The following is a 21286-nucleotide window of genomic DNA, read 5'->3' on the forward strand; positions in this document are numbered from 1 at the left end:
TCTTCTGGCCCAAGAGAACTCTAATGTACTAGGCAATGGCAGAGCCAAAAGATGTTCAATATTTATAAAGTTAGTAAATGCCAGGTTCAAAATTTAAGCCCAGATTTTTCTGATTCCAAATACCTGGCTCTTTTTACTGACTCACATCATACAATTCTCATATTTATTTCAATGAAATAAAAATTGAAAAATGGCATAAGTACTGATTTTTAACAAATTAAGACAATAAGACAGATCTTCTAGTTTATCAGCATTAAGATCTGAATAATTCAAGGTAAGTATATTCTAGGAAAGTAAACCAACCTAAAACTAAAATATGGTCTATTACAGAGCTTCACATCTGAGAATTAAATACACTAATTTTGCTATTTCTTTCACATTAATACTATGCAGTTTGTATAGCCTCATATACAGTTCATTTCCCTCATATAGAACCATATATTAACCACTGAAAAAGTTTCTTCATTTTCATAGCTCTGAAGCAAACAGCAAAAACCTCTTTTTTCAATATTTTATGTTTTAATATATAGCAGTTTATTTTAGCCATTAAAAGGTAATCATATGCCAACATAAAACAAAACAAGTGCTATCTCTTTGCCTATGGATGTAATATAATGCAAATTTATTAAAATGTGTGATTTTTTTTTTGTTTTCTCCCTTTCAGCTTCATATAAATTCTTTAGTCATTAGCACGTCCCCTGAGTACATCGCATATTCTTTAAGACATGTCTTTTCCCTTATGTACAATATATTATTAATATGGGTGTTGGTCAAATAAGTTTATAAATATGATGTATATGTTTGTTCACTTATAGTTTGCACTGGGTGTGTAAGACAGGCTGTAAGCTGGCAAAGTCCTTATAGCCTAAGGCTTAGTTTTAAGACTAAGCCTTTCCCACCCTTTTAATACTAAGATCTTCTCAAAACTAAGCTTTTCCCCACACCTTTGACCATTGCATGATGGGGGGTGGTGCATTCTTATAAGGAATCCCATTTATGCCTCAGATAAGTGGCTTTGTATCAGAGACTTCCTTATTTGTATACTGGCTTAAAGGCTTTAATTTTCTACACTATAAAATAAGGCAGATCAGGGGCTCTCTCACTCGATCCTGCCATCAGCACTGCAGAGGGTGCTGAGTGAGGCTGGTAAGGCCTTTGATTCTAGCAAAAACTGGAGAAAGTCAGTGGCTTTGGGAGCCCTGAATGGATAAAGAAGTGTTTTCCCACTGTGTGTATTCTCTTGCCCGCAGGTTGCGAGAAGAAATAAAGAATGGCCCACCATTTCTTGGCTTCACTGACTCATTACCATCTGTCCGAATTAAATGGGAACCTGCATGTAAATGGTCACAATGGCAGCCCCTGGCCATACATTGGGAAAACATCTTTTATCTCCTTCTAATCTCTATTATTTATCTATTTACATATTATTGTTGCACTCGCCGGGTAAAACAAACACTAGAGATGTTTGGAGAGTTTCAGACAAAGTTTTATGGCCAAGAGAAAAAGAAAAAAAACAAAAAACAAAAACAAACCTGCGCAGGGGTGAGCTCAGGTGCAGTCACCAGAGTCACACCGAGCGCCTACAGTCTAGGGGTTTTTATAGCGTAGCAAGCAAGCGGTTCATACAGAAGTGAATTTTGCGTTTAGCAATTGGCTAGGGAGGTCGTGCGCAGTTACGGGGGGGGGGGGTATTACTCAGTGGAGAATTTCAAACATAAACTTCTGATAAGGGTCTCTGACTCAATGCAGGATGTTGCTGAACTCTTTGTTCTCAGCGTCACAGGGACCTTGTACACTCTTGGCAGCCCCAGCATGTCAGTACTCCCTGAATCTAACATTAGTCATCCTGGGAGTCTGACGACTTCCCTATCTCAAGGACTCATCAGTTCCTAGTCATCCTGGGAATGAGCTGTACTTACTAGACTAGTTCCTTTGGAGTTATTTCCAAAGCCCATTAATGTATTTTATGGCCTTTATTCGAATGTCACATTTCCTCCTCTTCTTTGTACTAGTTAAATCATTAACTATAATGGAGATTCTTCGACTACACTAAGGCGTTGGTAGGGCTGAGATAAAACCATTATTTTGACTGTTTCTATTCTTTCTTTAATAAAAGCAAATAACTTGTTAAGGATTCTGGGTCCAATAGTGAGGGCCAACAACAGTATTAACAATGGTCCCGCTAGTGTAGTTATCAATGTAGTTAGCCAAGGTGACAGTTTGAATATAGAAGTGAACCAATCTAAGTTGTTATTATTTTGCTGAATGTGCTCTGCTAACTGTTTTATCTTATCTATTTTATCCTGGATTTCATTGCTGTTATCAGTTAAATTAAAACAACACATTCCTTTTACTTTTTCACAACCCTGGTGGTGAAATAACAATAGATAATCAATAGCTGCCCGATTATCTAAAATAGCTTGACGTAATTGCTGCTGTTCATTATTTAAAAGAGCTAATGCTTGAGACGTTTCGTTGATGCTTTTAGCTAAGTTACAAGCTAAATGCTGGATTTGTCTATGATTGTAAGCACCCCATACTAGATTCCCTACAACACTTAAAATTATGGCATATCCTTCAGTTTCTGACAATAATCGTACTTTATCATGACATTCAGGTCCTACAGGGAGGGAGGCAGCACGCCTACTGCGAAGAGTGGTATTGTGCTCAAGAAGTAGCAAGTCATTCTTATTAGGTAAGAAAGTAGCAATCCTAGATAAACAACAAGTGGTGTCAGTAAGATTAGGGGGAATATAATTATACGTCATAGAGTTACAAGTAAAGAACCATCCAGTAGGCAAGGTAACATAGCCATAAATGGAAGGGTATTTGATAGTATTATTACAGGGTAAAAAACCAGGGATCGTCTTACAATTTTTGCTACAATTAACAAAAAGAACACAAGTATCATTGGGTACGATAATGTTATGGGGAGTATGAATCTGTAATGCATGGCTTGGCAACTGATAAGAAGCTTTTCCCCAGTTTGCTAAACCTAGATAAGTTACAATCTTATTAGGGATACTGGAGAAGAAAGTTAAATTCCTTATGTCAGCTGCCGGTTTACATACCGGACCTAGACATTTTCCTAGCATGAAATGAGTATGACTATCCTGTTCAAGGCAAAACGATGAGACATTTAGGGTGCGTGCTAAAGCTACCCATAAATTCTCTGGATGATTCAGGGTTTCCTGGAAAGCAGGTACTGGTTTAATACTGTACAACATATAAAAGAAAACCATTGCTACGATTCGGGTAAGAACCGCACTTTTAAGGGATTGTGGGGATCCGCTTTGACTCTCCATTTTGCTTTCTTTAAGCCCGGTTCTTGAGCTAATTTTACATGTGATAGATGAATCCAGTAAGGTTTTTCAGCTATCCTCACAGCCGTGGGCGTGCTGAACAGTACCTGGAACGGTCCTTGCCACCGAGCGTCAAGGTTCCCGCGACGGTGGTTAAGAATCCATACCCATTGTCCTGGCTCCGGTGGAGTTGGCAGTGGAAGTCCTTTGAGTTGGTCCTTCTGCTGGTCTCTAAGCACCCGTACTTCTGCACGTATCAGTTGTAATGCCTGTAAGGACTTTAGAAAACTTTGATTAGAAACCTCAATTTCTTCCCTCGTTATTTGTGGAACCAAAGGAGTTGGTTTCCCATACATTAACTCATAAGGAGTCCATTTTCCTGTATAAGGTGTATTTCGAACCCTATATAGTGCAAAAGGGAGTAGCTCTACCCAATTTTCGCCAGTCTCCTCTCTTAACTTAATTATAGTCTCTTTAAGGGTCCTATTCATCCTCTCGACTTGCCCTGAACTTTGAGGCCGATAAATGCAATGTAATTTTCAATTGATCCCTAATCTTTTTGCCAATTCCTGTGATATTTTGGACACAAAAGCAGGTCCATTATCTGACCCCACAGCAATGGGAATGCCATATCGTGGAATGATTTCTCTCAAAAGTATTTTACAAACTGTTGAAGCAGTTTCTCCTTTAAAGGTGTCTATTAGAACAAGCAAATATTTGTAGCCTAATTTCCCTGGAGTCATTTCGGTAAAGTCTACTTCCCATAGTTCTCCAGGAGCTTTTCCTCGGTGCCTGATGAGAGGAGGTAATTTCTTATTGACAGCATTTACTTTGGCGCAGGCCTGACACCTAGACACAACAGAGTGTATGATATCTCTGATTTCTGCTCCCTCATAATATTTTCTTACTAAATGTTCTAGTTTTTGTTGTCCTAAGTGGGAGCTGCTATGTATTTCTTGAATTATTTGTCTTAACACTCCTTGTGGTAGGTATATTCTGCTGTCTGGTAATTCTATCCATCCCTGTTTACTTTTCTTACCCCCTAGTTGCTTACCTTTCTCTTCTTCCTTTGGCTCATACCTCGGTTCTATTTGTAAACTAGGGGGTGGGATGAGCAGCAGTTGGTTAGTGTATTCCTCCTCTTCTGCTGCATTCCATGCCACTTGATCAGCAAAATGGTTTCCTTTTACTATAGGGGAATCCCCCTTTTGATGTCCTTTGCAATGTATTATTGCCACCTTTTTGGGTAACCAAATGGCTTCTAATAGAGCTAAAATCTCATTCTTATTTTTAATTTCCTTTCCTGCAGTAGTCAACAACCCACGCTCCCGGTAGATGGCGCCATGTACATGGGCAGTGGCAAAGGCATATCTACTGTCTGTATAGATGTTGGCACTTTTCCCTTCAGCAATTCTAAGGGCCTGTGTGAGTCCGATAAGCTCAGCCCGTTGTGCAGATGTGCCTTTAGGCAGTGCCTTTTTCCATAACACAGTGTCTTGAGTGGTCACCGCAGTTCCAGCATACCTTTGCCCATCCCGAACATAGCTACTTCCATCTGTAAACAAAGTTAAATCTGCCTTCTCATAGGCCTGATCCCGTAGATCGGGTCTGGCTCCTGTAATGGTGTCTAATATTTGTCCACAGTTATGGATCACCGATGGGTCTGGCAACGGGAGCAATGTAGCAGGATTCAAGGCTGTTGTTTTCAAAAATTGTATCGCGGGGGGGTTCAACAACTGTGCCTGGTACTGTGTTAGTCAGGCATTCAAGATCCACCTATCCGGTGGGGCCCGCAGCACTTGTTCTAAATAGTGCTCTCCAATGACCTGAATGTCTTGACCCAAAGTCAGTTTACTGGCCTCCTTAACAAGGATGGAGGTAGCAGCAAGTGCTCTTAAACAATTTGGCCAACCTGATGACACAGGATCTAGTCTTCTGGACAGATAGGCTATTGGTCTTTTCCAAGGTCCCAGTTCTTGACAGAGGACCCCTAGAGCAATGCCCTTTTTCTCAGTCACAAATAGTTGAAAAGACTTAGACAAGTCTGGCAGGGTTAATGCCGGGGCTGCAACTAGGGCCTCCTTGAGTTTTTGAAAAGACTCTCGAGCCTCCTCTGTCCATACAAATTGTTCCTCTTTTCTCCGTGTTAACTCATGCAAAGGTTTGGCCAGCTCTGCAAATCCTAGTATCCAAAGTCTGCAATATCCCACGGCACCTAAAAATTCTCGTACTTGCCTCTTACTTACAGGCTCAGGAATCTGTAATATAGTCTGAATTCTTTGGCTAGACAAGCCACGTTGTCCCCCCCTCAAGTCATACCCCAAGTAACTCACGGTTTGGGTGACAATTTGGGCTTTCTTAGCAGATACTCGATAGCCCATCCGTTTCAGTTCTTGGAGTAGTTCCAATGTAGCTTCTCGGCAACTCTCCTGGTTCGGGGCTGCGATAAGGAGATCGTCCACATACTGCAGCAGCACAATTGAAGAGTGGCTGGCTTGAAACTCCTGTAAGTCTTTGCACAAAGCCTCATTAAATATGGTTGGTGAATTCTTAAAACCCTGAGGGAGCCTGGTCCAAGTGTATTGGCCTGAAAGTCCATTCTCAGGATCATTCCACTCAAAGGCAAACATTTCCTGACTTTGCTTTGCTAATGGAATGCAAAAGAAGGCATCTTTCAAATCTAATACTGAATAAAAAACATGAGTCGGTGGCAATGAACTCAATAGGGTATAGGGGTTTGGCACAGTAGGATGTATGGTCTCTACCCGAGCATTCACTTCACGCAGGTCCTGCACTGGGCGATAGTCCTGAGTTCCAGGCTTTTGTACTGGCAGCAGAGGAGTGTTCCAGGCAGATTGGCACTCCCGGAGAATCCCGGCTCCCAATAAGCGCCTCAAGTGCTGTGCTATGCCCTGTTTAGCCCGAGCGGGTACAGGATACTGTCTGATGCGTACTGGGCTGGCATCGCTCCGCAACAGCACTACTACAGGCGGCTGATGTACTGCCAATCCCGGAAGATTGTTTTCTGCCCAAACTCCAGGAACCTGCTGCTTTACTTCCTCGGGGACACCCGTAAACCCGCTCTTACCTTCCTGGAGGGAGGCAATCAGGTATTCTTCTGATATTGGCACAGTCACTAATACCTTGCCTTCTGTATTCTCCTAGCTGAAGGTTATTATAATCTCGTCCCAACAGCGGGTAAGGGCAGTCTGGAATAATCAGGAATGAATGAGTAATAGTCCCTCGCACCAGGTCTGTAATCCGAGCAGTGGCTCGAGGATATGAGACAGCCTTGCCAGTGACCCCTATTACCTTTGTGGATTCCTTTTGTAATGTCCCAAGTGGTCTCTTTAGGACGGAATGAGTGGCCCCCATGTCAACTAGGAAGGTAGTTGGTTTCCCCTCAATTGACAGTGTGACCATAGGCTCCTGGGGGCCAACAGAAATGGAGCCTTGGCCCCGTCAATCTAATTGGAGCAAAACTTGTGAGCTTTGTTCCTGATTTACGGCCTGTAGCTTAAGGCAATCGTTTTTCCAATGACCTTTTTCTTTGCAATAAGCACACTGGTCTTTATCTAGTTGCTTCTGCGGGAAAGTTCCCTTCTTTCCCTTAAAGGGCTGCTGTTTCTCTTTTGGTCCTTTTGATTGCTGTGCCAAGAGTAGTTTTACAGCTGCTCTCCCTAACTCAGGGTCATCACGATTGACATAGACACTCTGTGCTATTTCTTTTTTTTTTTTTGTATTTTTCCGAAGTTGGAAATGGGGAGAGACAGTCAGACAGACTCCCGCATGCGCCTGACCGGGATCCACCCGGCACGCCCACCAGGGGCGACGCTCTGCCCACCAGGGGGCGATGCTCTGCCCCTCCGGGGCATCGCTCTGCCGTGACCAGAGCCACTCTAGCGCCTGGGGCAGAGGCCAAGGAGCCATCCCCAGTGCCCGGGCCATCTCCGCTCCAATGGAGCCTTGGCTGCAGGAAGGGAAGAGAGAGAGAGAGAGGAAGGAGGGGGTGGGAGTGGAGAAGCAAATGGGCGCTTCTCCTATGTGCCCTGGCCGGGAATCGAACCCGGGTCCCCCGCACGCAAGGCCGACGCTCTACTGCTGAGCCAACCGGCCAGGGCCTCTGTGCTATTTCTAATAGTTCACTCCTATTCTTTACCTCAAATCCTTCTATTTTCTGGAGCTTCTTTCTAATGTCTGGGGTTGCCTGAGTGACGAAGGCTATGTTTATTAGCCTCCGATTTTCCTCTGCCTCAGGATCAATAGGGGTATAAACCCGGTAGGCCTCCATTAGCTGCTCTAAATATGCAGCAGGGGACTCATCCCTACCCTGAATTACCTCACCTACCTTACAAAAGTTGGTTGGTTTCTTAGCAGCTGCCTTTATTCCCCTTAATAGAGCCCAGTGATACTGGGTAAGCAATTCCCTATCCCTGATATTGTTTGGATCCCAACTGGGGGGGCTCCTGGGGAGCGTCCTCTCTAGTTCCCTTTCAGTGCCCCCCATCTTCCTTAAATACTTTTTCAGCTTCTTGGCCGATGCGGGTTCTTTCTTCCGTTGTGAACAGAGTGTGCAAAAGCTGCTGACAATCATCCCACATTGGTTGATGGGTCCTGAAAACAGTCTCAAGCAAAGAAATTAACCCCTGGGGTTTCTCTGAAAATGACGGGGTCTGCTGTTTCCAATTATAAAGGTCACTAGTAGAGAAAGGAATATAAATCATTCAGGACGGTGCGTGTGGTCCTTCATCTAGTGGGGGCAGCACCTCCCTAAGAGGTAACATTGGGGCACTTCCAGCAAAGGGAGGTTGAGCATAAGGGGTTCCCCCCCCCGAGTGTGGGGAGGACTCTGGACATTCTCTGGCACAGTTGAATCCGGCTCCCTGGGCTTCTGATAAGCAGGAGGATAATTTACAGGGTCTACTATATCCTCAGTAACGTCAGGAAGGACTGGATACGATTTGGGAGGCTCTTTTTCAGGTGCAGGTGGAGCGGAGGGAGGGCGAGGCTTAATGTCCGCTGCGCTCACACAAATAGCTCTCTTAACCTTTTGATTAGCTTTTATGCACCTCTTAATGTACCCAGGTTTGTCTGTAGCTATATCTATCCAAATATCTATATACACATATTGATCTGGATGAGGCACCTGATATATAATGGCTCTTACTGCAGCAGATCAAAGGTTCCTTCAGATGGCCATCCAACCTTAAGAGATGGCCACTCCACTTGGCTTAAGGTCCGGAGAGTTTCTTGATTGGGTGGAGGTCCCCCATAACCCTGAGCTCTCTTCTGAAAATCAGAGAAGTTACTTAAAATGCAATCAAGAGGGGATTTAAGTGTAGATTCTTGCTGTCCCATCTCGCGGTACTTGTTCTTCTTAGCCAGGTATGCTTCTAATCCTACAAAGACAACACACAGGATTCCCCACCCTATAAGCAGGGTGATCCAGATAGATGAACGTTGATCACACTGTACTGGCAAACAAATTAACACCAAACACAACAGTGCAGCAAATCCCAGGAGGGCAATACACAAAATTTCCCACACAGTCATTCAGACTAAACAAACAACCAGACAGCAGCGCGGCGTGGCGCGGCGCGGTGCGGCGCGAGTGAGCTCACTACTTTAAAACGATCGATCGATTTCAAACAGAAACAGAAACCTCGGCCGGCAGCGTCCTGCCCTTTGGCCCGAGTGTCTGGGCGGGTCTCTGACAGCGTCCTGTCTGCCACCACAGACTGCAAATGCTCCGGAGCCAGATTACAGAAACAAGGAATTCCACAACAAAATACTCACCAGCTGAGCTGTTCCGCCTGTCCCCAGCCAAAATTCCCATATTGGGAATCCCGGACAAGCCCCCATAAATGTTGCACTCGCCGGGTAAAACAAACACTAGAGACGTTTGGAGAGTTTCAGACAAAGTTTTATGGCCAAGAGAAAAAGAAAAAAAACAAAAAACAAAAACAAACCTGCGCAGGGGTGAGCTCAGGTGCAGTCACCAGAGTCACACCGAGCGCCTACAGTCTAGGGGTTTTTATAGCGTAGCAAGCAAGCGGTTCATACAGAAGCGAATTTTGCATTTAGCAATTGGCTAGGGAGGTCGTGCGCAGTTACGGGGGGGTATTACTCAGTGGAGAATTTCAAACATAAACTTCTGATAAGGGTCTCTGACTCAATGCAGGATGTTGCTGAACTCTTTGTTCTCAGCGTCACAGGGACCTTGTACACTCTTGGCAGCCCCAGCATGTCAGTACTCCCTGAATCTAACATTAGTCATCCTGGGAGTCTGACGACTTCCCTATCTCAAGGACTCATCAGTTCCTAGTCATCCTGGGAATGAGCTGTACTTACTAGACTAGTTCCTTTGGAGTTATTTCCAAAGCCCATTAATGTATTTTATGGCCTTTTTTCGAATGTCACAATTATCCAGGTACAAATAAATATATCCAAAAATGCCCACTCTTTATCTAGGAAAATGATTATCATGTACAACAGAGAGAAAACATAAAATGACTAAATTTTCAGACACATGCATCATCCATTTGAACTCACTGATTAAAATATCCATAATTCTGCTTCTAAAATTTAATCTAAGGAAATTACTATAAATGTGCCCAAAGATTTAGCTTTGTTGGGCGGATAAAATGTATTATGCTCACTTTGTTAAAGATGACACGGGGAGGCTGTCGCCCAGGTGATATTAATGTGTGTTGGGGGCAGGCAGGATTGTTGTAGCCTGGGGCTTGGTTTTGGGATTAAGCCTTTCCCACCCTTTTTGATGTGGGGCGGTGCAATCCAGTCATGCCTCAGAGAAGTGACTTTGTATTGGAGACTTCCCTATTTTGTATATTGGATTAAAGGTTGTGAAGCTACACTATAAAAATGGGAGCAGAGCGGGACTTGGCTCTTGGTTCCTGAGATTATCATAAGAAGAGAGAACAGAGGTGAATAAGTCTGGTGAGCTAGAAACCTTTGATTCTAGGAAACTTGGATAAGTCAGTGGCTTTGTGAGCACTGAAAGTGACTGGGTTTTGGAGCCCAGTGTGTATTTTTACTTGCCCACTGGGTGCAAGCTAGAATTAAAGACTATGGCCCATCAGTTTTTGGCTCCGCTGTTTCTTTACCGACTGTTCGAATCCAATGCGAACCTGCATGGGCCAGGCTGCTGTGATAGTGGCCCTGGCCGTGGCTTCTGGCTTTACAAGCTTTAACTTTATTCATTGTAGCAACTACATTTTATTGCATATAACTCCCTTTGTCACTAAAAATTAAGAACAAAACTAAAATATCTAAACTTTGTATTTGTAGAAGGTAGAGCACTATATAAAAGTTCTACTTCCTTCATTGGGGATAGAACTTGAATTTTGTCATGACATAGACCAGGGGTCCCCAAACTATGGCCCATGGGCTGCACGTGACCCCGAGGCCATTTATCCGGCTCTGCCACACTTCCGGAAGGGGCACCTCTTTCATTGGTGGTCAGTAAGAGGAGCACAGGATGCATCCAGTGCTCCTGGAGTACTGTATGTGGCGGTGCTGCAAAACGCAGTGTTGCTCACGTACAGTACTACTTCCGGCGACGCGAGATGCATGCGTCACAGCTCCGGAAGCGTGTCATATCACTTGTTACGGCTAGCAGTGACAAATATGGAACCAGACATTGACCATCTCATTAGCCAAAAGCAGGTCCATAGTTCCCATTGAAATACTGGTCAGTTTGTTAATTTAAATTTACTTGTTTTTTATTTTAAATATTGTATTTGTTCCCATTTTGTTTTTTTACTTTAAAATATGTGCAGTGTGCATAGGGATTTGTTCATAGTTTTTTTTTTATAGTCCGGCCCTCCAATGGTCTGAGGGACAGTGAACTGGCCCCCTGTGTAAAAAGTTTGGGGACCCCTGACATAGACATTCTAGAGTTACTTAAAAGAAGAACTGCTATACTTTCCTCTGTGCCTTAATACCTTGGTGAATTAGGAGTAGTCAAACATTTTTTTAGATTTTTGATATTACATAGTATACATCCTAAAACTTATTTTAGATAGAAAGGTGTCATAAAGATCATAGATTGCATCTAACCAATTAAATATATTTCTGTGAAAGAGATATCAAGTACTCTAATCTAGTTTAACTTCTTATCTGCAGAATACCTCTAAATTGATGTTTACTATTGTTTGTAACAAAGGCTTCCATGGTGTCCTTAGAAACTTTATTTCCCCTCAGGAAATGATTGGCCAAAGGGACTTCCAGCTAATGAGGTTAACTTGTGTGGTTTATGGGTTGTGTATTTCTAAGTCTTTATACACAATGGAAAAATTTTAAAGTAATACTACTTATGGTTGCTGAAAATCCTTTATAAAATGTCAGTTATGCTAACTAATTTCTAAACCCATAATTACTTTTATTTTAAGTGCCATGTTTTAATATTAACTATTTAAATATGACAATTATTTTGCTTCCCTAACTATATTACTCATAAATGGGTTAATAGGCAAAAAAAAAATCTTGAAAACATTAATGCCTTATGATACAGTAAATTCAACCTTTTATTCTTGAAACATCATTAAATTACATTGTTAAAAATATACTGTTGTTATTATTTTAAATCATAAAATCATTGTCTTGAGAAAACAGGTTTTACAGTATATTCTTTGTTAATTGGAATGGCTTTATCTCTTTTTTCAAACATAACTATTTGGATGCAGACCAGAGGAGAAACGGTTAAGTCTGTAGGGCCTTTTCTCCAGACTCAGGTATACTGAAGAGTCAGATTCTCCTGTTGATTTGCAAGATACACCGAGTAAAATAAATGTAGTTCTTTCTTCACACAGTTTGGGGAGGCCAACACCAGCCTGTGACAATCAGTGACAATGATGAAGGGACAAATTAAAATAGTGAGAATTCACACCCAGGGTTAGCATTCTCCAGAAGAGTAAGACCAAGGTCTTTGTAGAAGAATGATTGTAATATTATACATTTTTTGAGTGAAAGAGGTGAAATTTAGCTCCTTTCAAGCATGTCAAGTATTCTAAGTTCACGGCTACAGTGACTGAATGCAAGAGACTGGGCCATTGACATATTTTTTTTTTTCTTTAGAGAGAGAGAGAGAGAGAGGAAGGAAGGAAGATAGGGAGGATAGAGATGAGAAGCATCAACTTGTAGTTGCTTCACTTTAGTTGTTCATTGATTGCTTCTCATATGTGCCTTGACCAGAATGCTCAAGCCAGTGACCTTGGGCTCAAGTCAGCAACCTCATGCTGGTGACCTCAGGGTTTCAAATCTGGTACCTCTTAGGCCCTGGCCGGTTGGCTCAGCGGTAGAGCGTCGGCCTAGCGTGCGGAGGACCTGGGTTCGATTCCTGGCCAGGGCACACAGGAGAAGCGCCCATTTGCTTCTCCACCCCTCCGCCGCGCTTTCCTCTCTGTCTCTCTCTTCCCCTCCCGCAGCCAAGGCTCCATTGGAGCAAAGATGGCCCGGGCGCTGGGGATGGCTCTGTGGCCTCTGCCTCAGGCGCTAGAGTGGCTCTGGTTGCAACATGGCGACGCCCAGGATGGGCAGAGCATCGCCCCCTGGTGGGCAGAGCGTTGCCCCTGGTGGGCGTGCCGGTTGGATCCCGGTCGGGCGCATGCGGGAGTCTGTCAGACTGTCTCTCCCTGTTTCCAGCTTCAGAAAAAAAAAAAAAAAAAAAAAAAAAATCTGGTACCTCTTGGCCCTGGTCGGTTGGCTCAGTGGTAGAGCATCGGCCTGGCGTGCAGGATTCCCGGGTTCGATTCCCGGCCAGGGCACACAGGAGAAGTGCCCATCTGCTTCTCCACCCCTCCCCCTCTCCTTCCTCTCTGTCTCTCTCTTCTCCTCCCGCAGCCATGGCTCCATTGGAGCAAAAGATGGCCCAGGCGTTGGGGATGGCTCCATGGCCTTTGCCTCAGGCGCTAGAGTGGCTCTGGTCGCAACAGAGCGATGCCTGGTGGGCGTGCCAGGTGGATCCCAGTTGGGCACATGCAGGAGTCTGTCTGACTGCCTCCCCATTTCCAGCTTCAGAAAGATACAAAAAACAAAACAACAACAACAACAAAAACCTGGTACTTCAGCATTCCAGGTCAAATCTCTATCCACTGCACCACTGGTCAGACACCCATTGACATATTCTAAGAAAGTAGCAGATATGGAGAGTAGACCTGGGTCCTGGGCTTCCTGGCAAAGTATATGCTAAAGACCACCACTAGCTTTCACAATCCACAAAGGGCCTCAGATGTAGCCATTTGCCATTCATCACCAAAGAATTTTTTATATGAGAAATCAGAAAATTGTATTTGTGTTTAAAGATTACTGATCAATATAAGCCTGTAAAGTACATCACAATGTTGTTAGTTACCCAGTTTTGGTGACTTTTTGTTTTTAAGACACCAGGAATTTCAAAGAATGGCCATATCTTAAATATTTCAGGAATTCTGAAGCACCAACATGTTATTAATTTTTTTAACAAATTAGGGAAATATTGATTAGATTTCAGTTTATGTTCTAGATTTCTTTTCCAAAATAATGAAAACTTTATTAGTTCTGAAATTTTAGGGAATTTAGCCATGCTTATGGCAGTCTTCTTCTGGTTATTAAAGACTGAAATTAGCTCTTAAATAATGGTATATCTTTGAGTTAATTCCTTCTTCATTGTGAAAGAGTTTAGGTAAATAGCTATCTGTCCAGCATTTTACAGTGATAGTCCCTAAATAGGCTGTAACTCCTGCAAAATGCTCTAGCACCACCTGGAGGGTGATTGGCTATTATATTATTCAGATTCTATTATATCCATGCACAAAGGCATTAAGGATTCTGTGTAACTATCTTGCACAGTTCTGTAGAATTAAATTGAAAAAAAACTTTAAGTATACTGAATGAAGAAAGATACGGATAATGAGACCCTATTTGAAAAGCAGTTTGATTCTGGCTAAAGGACAATTGCAGGTTATAGATTACTGAAAGAAATACTAAGTATTTCTCTTCTCACTAAAAAGAATATGGTAACCCTCAATTAAAATTAGGAGGACAATTTAAGTGTTGTGAAAGATACAGAAACATTGAGGAATAAACTGAATGGGATTTCCTAACTGGCAAGAAAATTGTCACTGTAGGTAATTGGCTAAGTCATATATTAATTAACTAATAACATATTGATCAATAACAATATGTAAATATATATTTAATATGTTTCAATTTATTATTATTCCTTCTTTGACTAGTGGAAATCTTATTCAGATAATCTCTTTGCCTGACCAGGCAGTGGTGCAGTGGATAGAGCGTTGGACTGGGACGCAGTTGGACTGGGACGCGTAGGACTGAAGTTGAGAGGTCACCAGCTTGAGCCCAAGGTTGCTAGGTTGAGCAAGGGGTCACTCAGTCTGTTGTAGCCCCCTGGTCAATGCACATATGAGAAAACAATCAATGAACAACTAAAGTGCCGCAATGAAGAATTGATGCTTCTCATCTCTCTCCCTTCCTGTCTGTCTGTCCCTATTTGTCCCTCTCTCTGACTCTCTCTGTCTCTGTCACAAAAAAAAAACAAGAAAGAAAGAAAGAAAGAAAGAAAGAAAGAAAGAAAGAAAGAAAGAAAGAAAGAAAGAAAGAAAGAAAGAAAGAAAGAAAGAAAGAAAAATAAAACATCTCTGGTTTGTTAGACATGACTAGATTAGTCTTTCATATTATTTTTGGTTTGTAGTGGTAAGTTATAAAATTAATTTGTATTATTGCCTGACTACTCGGACTCAGAATCTACCATTTCTCCTGGGAATTTCGTTTTATTTTGGTGGAAAATTGCATTTAGAAACTATAATCTCTGCGCTAAAAAAAAATTTATTATTACTGGGCTGGCCATTGTTTCAAGTTGGCAGGAGACAGAGCTAAAAGTATTTTTTTAACAAAAATAAATCTCCCTGGGTCATACTGATACTTCCAGTTAAATTTCTACATTTACTGACCTCAAATCTAGATATGCTTTCTCTCATGCCAAAAATCTCAGTTCTCAAGCTGTTTTATAGTTATATCCACTTCCTGGAGATAATTTCATAAGTTTATTTATATTTATTGATGTGATTAATGTTTTAGCCTTACTTTTGCTACATTATTTTATAGATTCACACATTCACTTATATGTACATTCATTCGTCTTTTATATATTTTTAGAATGCAGTCTATTTTACTCTAATTTCAGTGTACCTTTGGTAGTTAGAAAGTTTGTAATTTTTTCTGATAAGAACAAATCAGATCTCTACACTTGATCTTAGCCAAAGAAGGCTGATAATTGATTTGTAATTTTTTTTCTAACAGTTTATTGCTTTAGGATTTTTTAAATTGGAATCATATTGAATTTATAACTTAATTTGGAGTGTACTGATTTATTTATAATACAGAGTCTTCCAGTCTTTAGATTATGATACATTCGTGTCTTCTTTTAATTTTTTCAGCAAAGTTTCATATTCTTAAGTTCTTAATATTAAACATTATTTATTATATTTATTTTATAGCACTTTACTGTTGCTACTGCTATTATGAATAAGATGTATATCTTTATTTTCTAATTGGTTATGTCTGGGATGAAGAAGTTATTGGCTTTTCTTTGTTGATTTTTGTATTTTATCTGACTAGGCTCTCTTATTAGTGTTAAGTTTAATTAAATTTTTTATTTTTAGATACTTTTAAATTTACAAGCAATTGTAAAAAATAATACAGGGGTTACTATATTATTCTTTTACTCAATTCCCCACAACAAAAACATCTAAAGTTCTAAAAAATTTTGTTTGTAATGTAATTACAACTTTACCAAAGCTATTCTTGGTATAACTCTTTATCAGTTTCTAGATATATATTTTATGATCTAAAACAAATAAAATTTATTATTAAATATTTCTCAACACAGTCTCTAAAATCATTCACTATAATAGAAAATTCTAATGTAAAAACTAAAATATAGTAAAAATTTTTGCATAATACATATGCTGTTCTTTTAAAATAACAACTGCAAAAGAAAGCATTTGACAGTTATGGCCTGTTAATGTTTCAAGTACAGTGTGTCTGTAAAGTCATGGTGCACCTTTGACTGGTCACAGGAAAGCAACAAAAGATGATAGAAATGTGAAATCTGCACCAAATAAAAGGAAAACTCTCCCAGCTTCATACCTATTCAATGCAGTTCGATGTGGGCTCACGCACAGATTCTTTAGGGCTCCTTAGGTAGCTATCCCGTATAGTCTCTACAGACTCATCACTGACTGATGGCCTACCAGAACGGGGTTTCTCCACCAAACTGCCAGTTTCCTTCAACTGCTTATCCCGCCGAGTAATGTTATTCCTATGTGGTGGTGCTTCGTTATAAACGCGCCAATATTCACGTTGCACTTTGGTCACGGATACGAATTTAGCAAGCCACAGAACACACTGAACTTTCCTCTGTACCATCCACATCTCGACTGGCATGGCCGTGGGCTGTTCTGCTGTATACACTATGTTACGTCATCATCTGCGCGTGCGCACATGCTGCCACATCATCCTACAGAAACTGGGAGGGTTTTCCTTTTATTTGGTGCAGATTTCACATTTCTATCATCTTTTGTTGCTTTCCTGTGATCAGTCAAAAGTGCACCATGACTTTACGGACAGACTGTATATAGGCTGTGTTATAAGCCTATTGTTAAATTCTTAAATAAAATACACTGTATGATCCATATGTTATCTATTCAACAAAGGTCATGGTGCACAGAAATGATTGAAAAAATATCTAAGAGCTTTTAGATTTCTGTTCATCTGTAATAGGTGAATACTTTTGCAACCACAAAGATTCAATAGGAAGCTAAAAATACTGCTTTCATATTGACTTAGTATGCTGAGGTATTATGGAGTTTAAGCCCATGCTTTCATATCCTAACTGTTACCTTTTTTTCAAAAATGACATAGTGACAATACATAGACTAAATTCATTGAGATGCCAGTGAAATATATAAAATGTGTACTTAATTCATTATGCTTTCCAAACTTTTGCTTTCATTTAGAAAGAAAAGTGCCAATGCATTTTTACTATTCATTTTAGGCACTTATTAGTACATTTAAATTAAAAATAAAAATTAACATAAATTAATCATCAAATCAAGAAGAATGTCATTTGGTTGTAACCCTTGAACAGCTTCCATTTCAACCATCTTCCTGAGTTTTCAGATCTCAATTTTGGTATGATGATATACCAAATGAATAAGAAGGAAAATTCTCTTTATATTGTCACCATAAGAAATTTCACAGGAGAAAACCTTTGGAAATAAATAAAATAAATTTTTTATTTTAATTATAGCTATAATATTCAGACATTTGTATATATTTTGACTTACTTGAGTGAAAAACATAATAAGAATTTTTTAAAAGACCCTAACCAACTCTCTGTGTGCTCATCTAAGCTCCTTGCTTAGATTTCTAAAAAATTAAGTATGGAGAAGAAGCTATTAATATTCCTACATATGCAATGATTTTTTTCATGAACTCTAACTTCATCAACAAAAATACAAATTATACATTTGTTCAACAGTATGCACATATTTATAATTTATACTCATTATTTTTTAATTAAGTGGGAGAGAAGTAGGCAGAGAGACAGACTCCTGCATGCACCCTGACCAGGATCCACCCAGCAATCCCCTACTGAGTGATGCTCTGCCCATCTGGGGCAGTTGCTCTGTTGCTTGACAACTAAACTGTTTGAGCACATGAGGCAAGGCCATGGAGCCATCCTCAAAGCCTGGGGCCAACTTGTTCAAATTATTCAAGCCATTGCTGTGGGAGAGGGAGAGAGAGAGAGAAAAGGGGTAAGAGGAGGGGTGGAAAAACAGATGGTTGCTTCTCCTGTGTGCACTGACCAAGAATTGAACCAGGGAATTCCAAACACCAGGTGGTCACTCTACCAGTGAGTCAACCAGCCAGGGCCTAAATTCATTATTTTTATTCTCTAGAAATTTATTTTCTCTAGAGAATAGAAAATAAAAATAATATAAAGATGGCTGTGTCTATTACACAAAATAAAATATAAAAAGTACTTTTTAAATTATAAGTTTATTTTAATCTTCAGTCATCTAAGTTTTTCTGTAATGTCTGGGTCAGCATTATTTAATATAATGTGAACCACAATTTAAATTTAATTCTTTAATATCTATTTTTTAAAGTCTGAAAGAAAGAGTAAGAAATAATTTTAATCATATTTTTAAAATTTAACATCCAAAATATTATCATTTCAACATTTTATAAATATTGAAATATTTATCACTGAGATACTTTACATTTTTTACAATATTATTTAATGTTTTATGACTGAAAACTTAAATTTATTATATACTAGACACGGATATTTTTCAGTTATTTTTTGCTTATTAACCCATTTAGGAGCAACATAGGGAAGCAAAATAATTGTCATATTTAACAAGTTAATAATAAAACATGGCTTTTAAAATAAAAGTAATAATGAGTCTAGAAATTAGCATAACTCACATTTTATAAAGAATTTTCAGCAACCATGAGTACTATTATGTTGAAAATTTTTGGTCTTGGCCAGTTGGCTCAGTGGGAGAGCATTGATCCAGCATATGGATGTCCTGGGTTCAATTCCCAGTCAAGGCACACAGGAGAAGCAACCATCTGCTTCTCCACCCTTTCCCTTTCTCTTTCTCTTTCTCCCACAGCCATGGTTCATGGCTCAAGTGAGTTGGCCCCAGGCACTGAGGATGGTTTCGTGGCCTCTGACTCAGTAGGTAAAAATAGTTCAGTTGTTTTGAGCAATGCCCTACGTGGGCAAAGCATTGCCCAATAGTGCTTGCCAGGTGGATCCCAGTTGGGGGGCATGCAGGTGTTTGATTCTCTGCCTCCCCTGTTCTCACTTAATTTAAAAAAAAAAAGGAAAAAGAAATAAAAGAAAATTTTTCACTGTATACTCAACCAAAAGTTAACCTCATTAGCTGGAAGTCCATTTGACCACTCATTTTCTGAGAGAAAATGGAGTTTCTAAGGATACAATGGAAGCCTTGGTTACAAACAATATTAATTACTGTTCTGCAGATAAGAAGTTAAACTAGATTAGAATACTTGACATCTCCTTCATATAAATATATTTAATCAATTGGACACAATCTATGATTTTATGACATTTTTCTAATCCAGAATAAACTTTAGGGTGTGCATTATGTAATATCAACACTTATCCAGTAACATCTAATTCATAAGAACTTAATCATACAGCCTTACCTCTCTGGGTAGATATGGAGAAGCTGGAAAAGTAAGAAAGGGGACTTTCAGTCAGCCAAGACTTGGTAGAATGCAGTGACCTTAGGGAGCAGCAAGTAGTTTTGTGTGAGTAGATCTTTTCAAAGTGTGTGTGTGTGTGTGTGTGTGTGTACAGGCACATGTATGTACATGGATATAAGTTTGTGTTAAGGCATGGAAGTGAAGTGGGGAGTGAAGAGTGAGAGGAGATGAATCAAGAAATGTGTACAGGGACCAAATTGTGAATGGCCTTGGAAGGAGTTTGGACTTGATTATGAAGCCAGCAAAGGCTTTTTAAACAGGAGAGTTATGTGGTTTAGCATATCAGCAGTTTCATTTTGGTTGAAGTCTCCTTTTGTGTGGGCTGCAAAGGAAGAAACATTCTTCATTTAGATTAAATTCAACAAACATTTATTGAACACTGTCTTTGTGCCAGACTAATTCCCTGTCCTCTTGGAAAAAAACAATTTTCAGTAAAATCAAAAGAGAGAGGAATAAAGTTTGTTGCCTGGAGACATTTCCCACTTTGATAAGTTTCTCTTAGGACTTACCTTAATCTTTAAAGGAAAGAAAAGATGAGCACAGTCTTTAATTTACACTGGTCTCCAGTTTTATCCCCATTGGGTTTACCTATAGACAGCAGGCTCCTCAGATGCTCATCACACACACACACACAAAAAACACACACACACACAAAAACAAAGCAAAACAAAAAAAAACCTTCTAATAGTCTAACCCCAGGTTTCCAGACAAAACCAAATTCCAGCAGTGAACGAAGTTTAGAGGAAATCGATAAAAGCGTTCTATCTCTTCAGGCTGTTGGTCCATGACCCATATCAGCAGCCCTGGATTTCGTGGATGGATCTCATTTTATTTACAGCTGACCACAGAGAAAATGATAACATCAGATCCCAGGAAATTACCACTCCTAGCTATTTAAGATGAGAACCAGCACCATGCCTTTACAAAATTCTCTCAATTTCTCACTTCTCTTTAAGTGTAAAAAGAACTCTTGAATTAGGAATTTTGTCCCTATATAATTGGAAATGGCTAGATATATTCAAAACTATTATTGCTATCTGGTGTGTAAAATCTTCATTTTACTTCCCAAGGATCTAAATCAACTCATTAAAAATTATTACGGTGACAAAGCTATTACAATATACAAAAGGAGATCTAAAATTTTTTTAAATATTATCATTATAGATATATTTATTTTCACCACCAGATGGCATTATTTAGTTTTTTTTAAAGTTGAAATAAACTATACTAACATATAAGAGCAGCAGCAAATTATTCAAAATAGTTTAATATGAGTGAAGGATCTTGTCTCAAACAAAAAAAAATCATCGAAGAAATGGATTAATGTTTTTTCTTTGTTCTAGCACCATCCATCTGTACAAAATGTTGCTTATTTTTACATCAGCTAAAGATTGAATAAGGGACACACTAGGGGCACTGGAGGAAGAGAATTGGGCCATCAGTGCTCATGTCTGGAAATGGATGGTTTGAAAGTGAATAAAGGTGATTAATAATAATAATATCATGACTGCATGGAGCAGTTGTCCTGCTCAGGGCTCAAAGAGCTTCCTTCATTACCTCATTTATCCTACCTACGTCCAATCATGATATCAAGAACAAAATGGACACACCTTTTTGTTTGGTTTCCTGGAACCTCAGACAGAAATAATCCTTCCTGATAC

The 21286-nt window shown here is 40.0% G+C and overlaps 1 non-coding gene across 1 annotated transcript; it reads right to left on the reverse strand.

The window, feature by feature from the left end:
• Positions 1–7347: 7347 nt before the first annotated feature.
• TRNAA-UGC (transfer RNA alanine (anticodon UGC)) lies at positions 7348–7423 on the reverse strand. The gene has a single exon. It is a non-coding gene; the product is annotated as a tRNA-Ala (tRNA).
• Positions 7424–21286: the final 13863 nt, after the last annotated feature.

This window comes from Saccopteryx leptura, chromosome 4, assembly GCF_036850995.1.
Source record: "Saccopteryx leptura isolate mSacLep1 chromosome 4, mSacLep1_pri_phased_curated, whole genome shotgun sequence".
In the NCBI taxonomy this organism is placed as follows: domain Eukaryota; kingdom Metazoa; phylum Chordata; class Mammalia; order Chiroptera; family Emballonuridae; genus Saccopteryx; species Saccopteryx leptura.